General features: G+C 44.2%; 1 protein-coding gene and 1 long non-coding RNA gene across 6 annotated transcripts in view; one reads left to right on the top strand and one right to left on the bottom strand.

The window, feature by feature from the left end:
- The window catches only part of LOC109910564 (zinc finger X-chromosomal protein-like), a 44318-nt gene extending 38520 nt beyond the window's left edge, over positions 1–5798 (bottom strand). For 2 of the 4 annotated variants that reach the window (XM_048603292.1, XM_020509777.2), the window contains exon 1: positions 5285–5796. The gene's annotated coding sequence lies outside the window, so the exon portion shown is untranslated. Of the gene's footprint in view, positions 1–5284 lie in introns of all 4 variants that reach the window. The other 2 variants (XM_048603293.1, XM_048603294.1) reach the window with 2 other exon arrangements.
- The window catches only part of LOC125484460, a 50899-nt gene continuing 45982 nt past the window's right edge, over positions 4433–9349 (top strand). For both annotated transcript variants that reach the window (XR_007263298.1, XR_007263299.1), the window contains exon 1: positions 4433–5287. This is a non-coding gene — a long non-coding RNA (uncharacterized LOC125484460). The remainder of the gene's footprint in view (positions 5288–9349) is intronic.

Here is a 9349-nt window from a genome sequence, read left to right as displayed (position 1 = left end):
CGTGAACCATTTCAACTCCCCCTCCCATTCCTCAGACGACATGTCCATCCTGGGCCTCCTGCAGTGCCACAACGATGCCACCCGAAGGTTGCAGGAACAGCAACTCATATTCCGCTTGGGAACCCTGCAGCCCAATGGTATCAATGTGGATTTCACAAGTTTCAAAATCTCCCCTCCCCCTACCGCATCCCAAAACCAGTCCAGCTCGTCCCTGCCTCCCTAACCTGTTCCTCCTCCCACCTCAAGCTGCACCTCCGTCTCCTACCGACCAACCTCATCCCGCCCCCTTGACCTGTCCGTCCTCCCTGGACTGACCTATCCCCTTCCTAACCCCCTACCTACACTCACCTTTCCTGGCTCCATCCCCGCCTCTTCGACCTGTTTGTTTCCTCTCCACCTATCTTCTCCTCTATCCCTCTTCTATCCGCCTCCCACTCTCTCCCTATTTATTTCAAAACCCCCTTCCCCTCCCCCTTTTCTGATGAAGGGTCTAGGCCCGAAACGTCAGCCTCTCTGCTCCTATGATGCTGCTTGGCCTGCTGTGTTCATCCAGCCCTGCACCTTTGTTGTCTCGGATTCTCCAGCATCTGCAGTTCCTACTATCTCTGCTACGTTACCTGCACTTGTGTCACACAGGGGAATTGTGATGTCACTCTACTGTTGGTCTCATTGCAAGGAGGTCTCTTGATCCATGCCCTTCATACTCTTCCCATTCACCTCTCACTCTGCAGACTTATTATCCTGCAGTAAGGTCTACTGTTAGGTTTACATAACGTGCCTTCTACCTCTCTGCACCAAATTCCCACGCATACTTCTGGAGGAAGGGTTGCTCAACCCAAAACATTAACTCTGATTTCTCCCCACAGATGCTACCAGGCCTGCTGAGGTTTTCTAGCAATTTATCTTTTTTATCTCAGATATACATACTTAGCGTCTGATTCACTCAGTCTCCCTCACACTGAATGTCCTCCTTACCCAAACCCACACTTCACCTGATGACTTATGGATATTTTCAGAAGTGGGTCTCAGTTTGTACTAATCAGCAAAGGCAATACAAGGTACGTACAATTGCCACAATGTTTTCGGTTAAGAAAATAAACATTTGCAGAACCACCCCACAAACAGGGCATAATTTAGATCAACTTCAGTCAATCACTTCTACTGTGATAAGCTAGCAAAGGGCAACTACTGCCCATGGAACAACATTTGGTGGACGTAAACAAGAGCAAAATTCTTCACGTTTCCACTCTGACCTCTTTGGCTCGGACTCCAGCAGTGTTCCAGTGAATTTGCACATATACACCTTTTATCTTTTTAATCAAGCTCTTCAGTATTTCAGACTCAAAGAATTTGATAACTTTTGACTGCAACTTCTGCCCCAATTTTGTTCCTTCTTAATTCCAGAGAGCAGCTGTCATGATGCTGCCATTCATGTCTCCTGTACAAACTACATTTCTTGTCCCATTACCATTCCCTTTTCTTTAGTACCATCAGCATTTTTGTAATTTAATTACGCGTCTTCCAAGCACTAGCCTTCTATTTTGTTCTCTGTCCCTCCCCTCCCCTCTCTATTTTTCCTGCCTCTGTACTTGATGGAACACCTCCAATTTTTCCCCAATTCTGATGAAATATTAACCCTGCTCCCTTCTCCATAGTTTTGGCCAGGCCTGAGCATTTCCAGTGTATTTCTGCTTTTATTCCATTAACAGTGTCAATGCTATCAGAACAGGTGAAAATCTTATATTGGATAACGTCATAGCAGATTGACACAGTCCCATTTCTCCAACTCAATGAGAGTGTAGCAGTTTCATAAAATGCTAACAGCTATGAGGGTTGGGGATGGAAGAGGTGAACAGTTGAAACGTAAATAAAATACTGAGTATAGATTGTGCATTCATAGATTGCACTTTGTACGTTTTTGCTTCGAGCTCTTTCCAAAAGAAGGTGATACACATTATCAGTAAATGCTAATTTACAGTCCACTGGCTCCATCAGTTACACCATCACCCAAAAGAGCAAGTAACAATAAAGGAAGTTTGAACCATACCTCCCATTTAACTTAACATCCCTCAGTTAATTTTCAGGAAACTACACCATTTATAGAAGTAATCGGAAACGAATACAGTCCTGTAGCTCCTGTTTGATATCATAAGTTATGAATGCACTCACAGCCACTGAAAATAACTTTTTAAACATAAATTGTTTAAACACTATTGAAAGATGTTCCAGGGTTGTATCAAAAAATGTTGAGGCCAACTTCCAAAGACACAGTCAGTTTATTCTGTAACTTCAACTTTTTAATAAAATTGGGAGTACTAAAGTTAACTAATTATAGCAACACAGGCTCCCTCCTCATGCAAAAGCAAGAGTTTTATACACAGGAAGAACTTCAACCCATCTATTGAAACTCTTAGTTATCCATTTAACCCCTCTGTTAAAAATAAATTTAATGCATATTGAACACATATACCAAACATTTTACAAAAATGAACAAGGAGAACTACAGAGACCCTCCATTGATAATTTTGCATTTAGTATGTAAAGCATATGTCAGGAAATGGCTGAGAGAACTACTCATGTTGGCAAGTGATATTATCGCCCAAATGATAAATGCCAACGTACTGGCTAACTTGAGTTTTGACATTCATGGCTGTGGGTTAGAATACTACCATAAAGGGCTCTTGTGATGCTGTATCCCTCCAAGACAGGAAGCAAGGTTCAAGTCCCACTTACTCCTAAAGTTCATTTCTGAACAGGTTAAATAGAAGATTTCTAGAATTCTAAGGTACAGAATCAATAAGGAGAAGCAAATTATGTTTTTATTCACCAGTTGGATAGTAAAGAGAAATTATGTTTGAGAGATTTCTAGTGTCTATCTGTTGGTGTTAGGAAGGGCACTGCGAAGAATAATGAACCTTTGTCCTGATGTCTATTTGGAAAGAAAGATGTAAAAAAGAGGTGGGGCGGGGGGAACATGTGACAATCCACAGCAATTACAAAATAGCTCTTTGCAAGTTGGATCTTTAAAAGTATTAATATGGGATCTCATTTGTCAGAATGAGCATTTGTAAGTTGGATATTCACAAACTGAGGACTGTCTTGTAATAAACTGCCTTATTCCTTCCAAGATAACAAGGTGTAGAGCTGGATGAACACAGCACGCCAAGCAGCATCAGAAAGGATTTCTGAAGAAGGGTCTAGGCCCGAAACGTCAGCCTTCCTGCTCGGCCTGCTTGGTTCATCCAGCTCTACACCTTTGTTATCTCAGATTCTCCAGCATCTGCAGTTCCTACTATCTCTGAAACTTACTCCTTCCAACCTGTGATCACTGACCACACACCACCCTATAACAAGCTCAGGAATTTTTCTGTGTAATAAACACAACAAATAGTTTGAACACAAGTCTCACTGGAGCAGAAGCACAAGGCTTATGTATTAAGGGTTTTACTGTAAAAAGGTAATTATATTTTTCTTGTCACAGATTTTAAAGGGGTATTACAGGATAGACATTCTGAGTGGGGAAAAAACCAAGGAGGATGCAATTGCTTAAAAAAAAAGCAATTTAAAAGAAAATGAATAGCTTTGAGCAAAGGTGATTGGCAGGTTAAAAGATTGAAAATATTAAAAACGAGCAAAAACTGACTCGAAGATTAGAATCAGGTAAAACTGAAGAAAAAGTTAGCTAGAAATATAAAAACAAATAGCAAGTGTCTCTAGAGATATTTAAAAAGAAATGAGTTAACAAAATGAGCATTGGTCTTATAGAAAGTAAGTCTGGGGAATTTATAATGGAAAATACGGAGATGAAACATGAACAGGCACTTTGCATCAGCCTTCCCTATACAGAATATTTAGTGACACCCTAGAAATTGCTCTAAACCACGAAATGGAAGAGAGTGAGGAACAAGAAAATTAGGATCATCAGGGACATGGTACCGTACAGATTGTTGGAGATGCCGACCATCAGTTCCTTTAGTCCTGATGGGCTTCAATCTATAGCTTTAATAGTAGCTTGAGATTTAAAAAAAAAACTCAAGGAGCATTCTGCTTAAAAAAACAAATTAGGCAAAGGTTAATTTTTCGTTGAACCAGAGTCGTTGAGAGTATATTAACAGATGGACGAGCTAGTTCTCCCATCACGCCAGAAACTGTACTTGAAACACGAAAAGCGTGCATTACCACCAAATGCATCGACCATTAAAAATAATAAACGCGCCTACCCTCCCAAAGTCTGAAAACCAAGTGTTTGCCTGAATGTTTCACATGCGGATAATGTTCAGAGCACTAAGCTGCATTTATTTATCCAGAATTGCCACAAAAGTATGCTGAAATGTTTTTAAAGTGGGTGAAATTATTGCTTGAAAGCATTCAGTGTACGGCAATGGGAGAGAAGAGGTTTGAGAGAGCGAGAGGCTGAGAGTTTGCCGGGGTTAATAAAGCGGTGCATGACGATTGAGCGGGAAAGAAGCTAAACTGCCGCAGTGCCCATCTGGTGGTGACGATAATCATCATGGAAAAGGCGGGCAGTGCAGAAACCCGCTCACCACCGCTTCTCAAGAGGCACGGGGTGGGGGGGGAAGAAACAAGAGCATCGGAAAATGCGTCTGCAGAATTTAAAATTACATCGCAACGAAGGCGCGGGAATTTTTTTTGTTTATAGGGAAAAAAAACAAAAAAGAAAAACTACGTTCTTTCGGAATGACCCGGCCGCGCGTTCCGCTCCTCTCGCAGAAGGGGGCTGGTGTGGGGGAGGGAAAACAGAGGTGACTCAGGAGCCAGTTGGAGGAGGTGGGGGGTTGGGACAGACTCCATGCTGCCCCTCAGTGAGGGGAAAAAGAAAACCATTCACCACCAAGATGGCGCCGGACGCCTTCCTCCAACCCTGCCCCCAGCCGACATTTTGTCTCTGCCAACGGCCGCACCACGCGCCTTTGCTGCAGCTCCTTCTCGGCGACATTTTCATCGAAAATAAAGGGAACGATGGGCTGATCGCCACCCTTCACTTCAGTCTCGTTTTCTTTTCTAAATGATTTTTTTTCCGGGGAAAACAAAATTCGTGTCCAGTTCTCCAGCAAGGCCTTAAAGCTCAACCCGATTGAGTGGGGTGGGGGGGTGGTGTGAGGGGGTTGGGAGAAACCCTCGTGGCCTAAGTGCGGCCTCCTCGCGGCCTACCAACCGCCAATGCTCCTAACGGCCGTTCTCGAGCTGCAGCGCGAGCGCCCGCAGGCCGCTTCCCGCCGGCGAAGCGGCCTCAGCTCCGGAGACTTGACTACCCTGCCCTTACCTGGTGAGTCAAACCGGCCGCCGGCGGCCCGATTTCGGGACGATTCGCCTCCTTCGCTGGGCTGGCAGGCTCAGCCTTTCCTGGCTGGGCCGAGTGCTGGAGGGTCGGGTCGGGCCTAGCCCTGCCAATCAGGCTTTGTTGTTTGATGGCTGCGGGGAGGAGGAGGAGGGGCTGACTCGACTCGACTCTGCTCCTCGCTCCCGCCGCCGTCGTAATACGTAACGTCAGAGCCTAACCCCTAGGAAAATGCGGAAGAAGCAAGTGCGGTCAGGCCAGAGACTGGAGAGCAGCAAAAGCCCGCAGACATTTAACATCGTCCCTCGGCGCAGGCCGCTCACCTCGGGCCCTGCCTTCCCCTCCCTCGGCGCCGAGATCGAGTGAGGGTTTTAACGCACCGCCCTGGATTTAATTTTACTTCCCATTTTTCTTCTTGGTGCGTGCAGTGGCCGGAATAATAAATGCAAAAGCATTCATGCGGCCGACATTTGTCACAAATCCCTGGGTTGTGAGTGAGAAGATGCCCGGTCGCCCCCCAACCCCACCCACCTCCCCCTTCGTAGCGCCCACCGATCGGGTTGTCTGTCTATGGAGGGGACGGCAGGCTGAGATGTTCATGTGTGAAAGAGCTCTGCAATATCATTAGTGAGGGGATAATATGGTCGGTCGGTTGAACACTTGGCCGAGGCATTCACTGGTTTTTGTGATTATATTTGTTTTGTCCATGTGGGGGTAAATTGGGTTAATTTCCTTCATTGTTCCAACCCCTGTCCGCCATTTTCCATTCCTCCATACACCATTTTAATTAATGCTCGCCGTTTCCCTCTCCTGTCTCGTCGCCGCCTTCACCTTTCATGACGTGTGGGAGTTGTGTACTAAATTACGTTTCTCGTAACTTCTGGACGTGCGGCCATTTGATTTACCTTTCTCTCTCTTGTACCCCCACCATTGATGTCAAGATTATAAAGGAAGGTATATTATGGGAGGTCAGCCGGTGTGAAGTGCAGTGTTAGTGGCAACAAAGACACGTGCGAAGCGGATCAACTGAACGAGGACGGAATTGGACATCGAACAAGTGTCTTCCAAGAGAATGATAAGGGGGAATAATCGGTTGTGATTTGTGAGAGGATGTTCTGGTACTTTTGTAGGGGCAGAAACATGGAACAAATAACGTGAAATTGTCATTAAAGTGGGCAAGAGATTGAGGAGGTAATAGATAAAAGTGGAATGGGGTGCAGACATTTGTGGAAGGTAACAATTATGGTTTTGAAAGGAAGAGGTACAGTACCTCTGGCAAAGGAACGATTTACAATTCCAAGTAACTGGTCAGCAGTGCATATTGTGTGTGAGGGCATTTGGAGTGAATGAAGTCAGGAGAATGGAAGGTGGGTCATATAATCAGAATGGGTTTGCGGTCAATGTGGCAAAACATGGGAGGTAAGCCGATTCAGGGTGAAAGTGTGGGGAGGTGAACTGATTTTCTTAACAGATGTTGAGTGAGGATAGGAGTGAGATGTTACTGGAGATCATTGGTGGACAAAAATTAACTGGATATGTTTGGACTGGTGATCCTGGAATAGTGATCAGTTTTGCTGTTGTACCATACTTGAAGTCACCCATCCTGCCCTGCCGCTGAATGGCTAAAGTAGTTGTGCACTTGATTAAGTCAAGACTATCCCACTTAGACTTGAATTAAGCTTTAGGTCATACCACAGAAATGACGAGAAGTAAAAGGCATAGAGCTTTTTGGGGATGAAGGTATCCAAATAACTTGAGCAGATTGGATGCAGAGGTATAAGTAAATGAAATCTGCTAACTAGGGTGTTAGGAAGTGGCTTGGAAGGGATTCTGTCGTCCACCTCCTCCTCCTGAACACTGGAGTAAATGTATCACAAAGGAAATGTAGGAGTGAGGAAGTCTGTACGTAGAAGTAGCTTTCGTGATTGGACAGGCCATGGGTGATGGAAATGTAAAATATTGGATTCGCTCACAAGTCAATATGGGTGAGGAAAGATATTTTGGAGAAACAGGGTGGGCTTAGAGTATGCTTTTAGAGAGAGAATGAATTCCAGTAACAACCCTGTTAAACATCTCAGTCCTATCCCCGTCTTCACATCCAGCATGTGCAAGGAAATCACCAATACAATTTAAAAAAATGAATGAAACTGTTTTTGCCCTCACCCTGAACATGTTTCCTTCTTATGCTGACAGCTAGTTTGAATGCAGAGTTCAAAGTTATTTTCATTTGTTATACTAGGTGGGGGATGCTGATGAGAGAAAAGAAGAGGACAGTTGAATTAATGATCACTTAGAATAACTTGTAGATAATATTTACTTTTTGAGAATGTTAGGGAGGGACGGACAATAAACATTCAAGCCTGGAAAGATGGAGGAAGATCAGAAAGTTGAGTACGAAAAGGCTACGTAGGAATTGGGGACAATACGTACAAGGTAAAGCACAAAAAAAACTTGCATTTATTTATGTAATGCCTGGCATTACCTCAGCATTTTACAGCCCATACTTTTAAGGTATCATTGCAATGATGTATGCAAGGTAGAATTTCAATGCAAACATCCACAGTAAGATCACTGTAAGATTACCATGGCAAGAGTTCTTGAGTAAACAGAATTCTAGACAAAATTGAGAAGGGTAACGATGGTTGATTTGTTGGTAGAATCTAGAGTGGCAGTGGCAGTGGCAGGAGGGTTGGCTGCAGCAGGAATAAGGTTGGTAAAGTTAGCCCTTTTGCAGACAGGATGTCTTAGAACGTTAGTGAGAGGACTGTGGGGTGTTGGAAACTGTATAAAAGCAGTAATGATGACTTGATAAATACTTTGGAGACTTTTCATTGAAATGATGGATGCCATGATTGCGTGCAGGGTATGGCAGAAAACGATAACAAGAAATCAAGAGGGGAAAAAGAAAGGTAGAAGGGCTCTGATGTCCAGAGCACCAGACACAATATCCTCACAAAAGAGTACATTCAGGTTTAACAGACACTTGGATAAGTCCATGAAAGGTTTGGAGGGATATGGGCCAGGAGCAGACAGGTGGGTCTAAGTTTAGTTTGGAATTATGTTCATTATGGACTGATTTGACCAAAGAGTCTGTTTCCATGCTGTATGACTCTATGACTCGGAAAGTGATTAGAGATGACATATCCAGGTTTTAAATCAAAGGAGGAATTTCACCTGGATTTTACAGTTTAAATAATCAATGTGCCTGCCATTAAAGAGCAAATTGAAAAGCAACTTCAGCATCCTCTTAGCTAAACATACAAATGGGAAGTTTCTGTCCAATTTGTCCTGTACCTCCATAAGCTGTACTTTGCTCAAAAATTCGGCATTCAAATGTAAGAAATGCATGAGATATTATTTTGCCACTAGATTTCCAATAAATGCTAGAACAAGAATAAATTCATGACAGTGCAGAAAGAAGCCATTTGGCACATTGAGTCTGCACTGATCCTCTTAAACAGCATCCCACCGACCAAGCTCCCTGCCCTATTCCCGTAGCGTCACATTTACCATGCCTAACCCACCTAAAATGCACATCTTTGGATTTCCACCCTCCCTAATCTCTGTCTGTCCCTCATATTCTGCTCCTCCCTCCCTCACCGTGTCCCTCTATCACCTTCCCATCTTTACACTCTCTCCTTCACATTCACTCCCTCTCAATCACACTTCACTCTCACACTACTGCTGCTTCCTTGTTGAACTCTCACACTCCTCTTCAACTCCCACATCACACTCACTAGCTCAGTCAAAAATTCCTCCCTCAAACACAAACTGTCTGTCCCTTGTACATGCCCTCCCTCATACATGCCCTCCCTTAGACAGCCTCTCTCTCCCTCACACTCTGTCACATACTCCCTTAGCCACGCTCTGTCCCTTCCACTCTTTCTCTCCCTCCCACACCCACACACTCATTGATAGTACCAAGGGTTAGGAAGTCCACTCTGCAATTTTAATTGTGGGTGCCTGCGTGAGAAATAGGGAGCCTTGCCCTGCCCTCACTGACTCCCTGAATTGGAGCCTTTCCAACAAGCTAGATCCTCTTTTCCTTGC

This window comes from Rhincodon typus, chromosome 11 (genome assembly GCF_021869965.1).
Source record: "Rhincodon typus isolate 14 chromosome 11, sRhiTyp1.1, whole genome shotgun sequence".
In the NCBI taxonomy this organism is placed as follows: domain Eukaryota; kingdom Metazoa; phylum Chordata; class Chondrichthyes; order Orectolobiformes; family Rhincodontidae; genus Rhincodon; species Rhincodon typus.
This window is presented reverse-complemented; position numbering and strand designations above follow the sequence as displayed.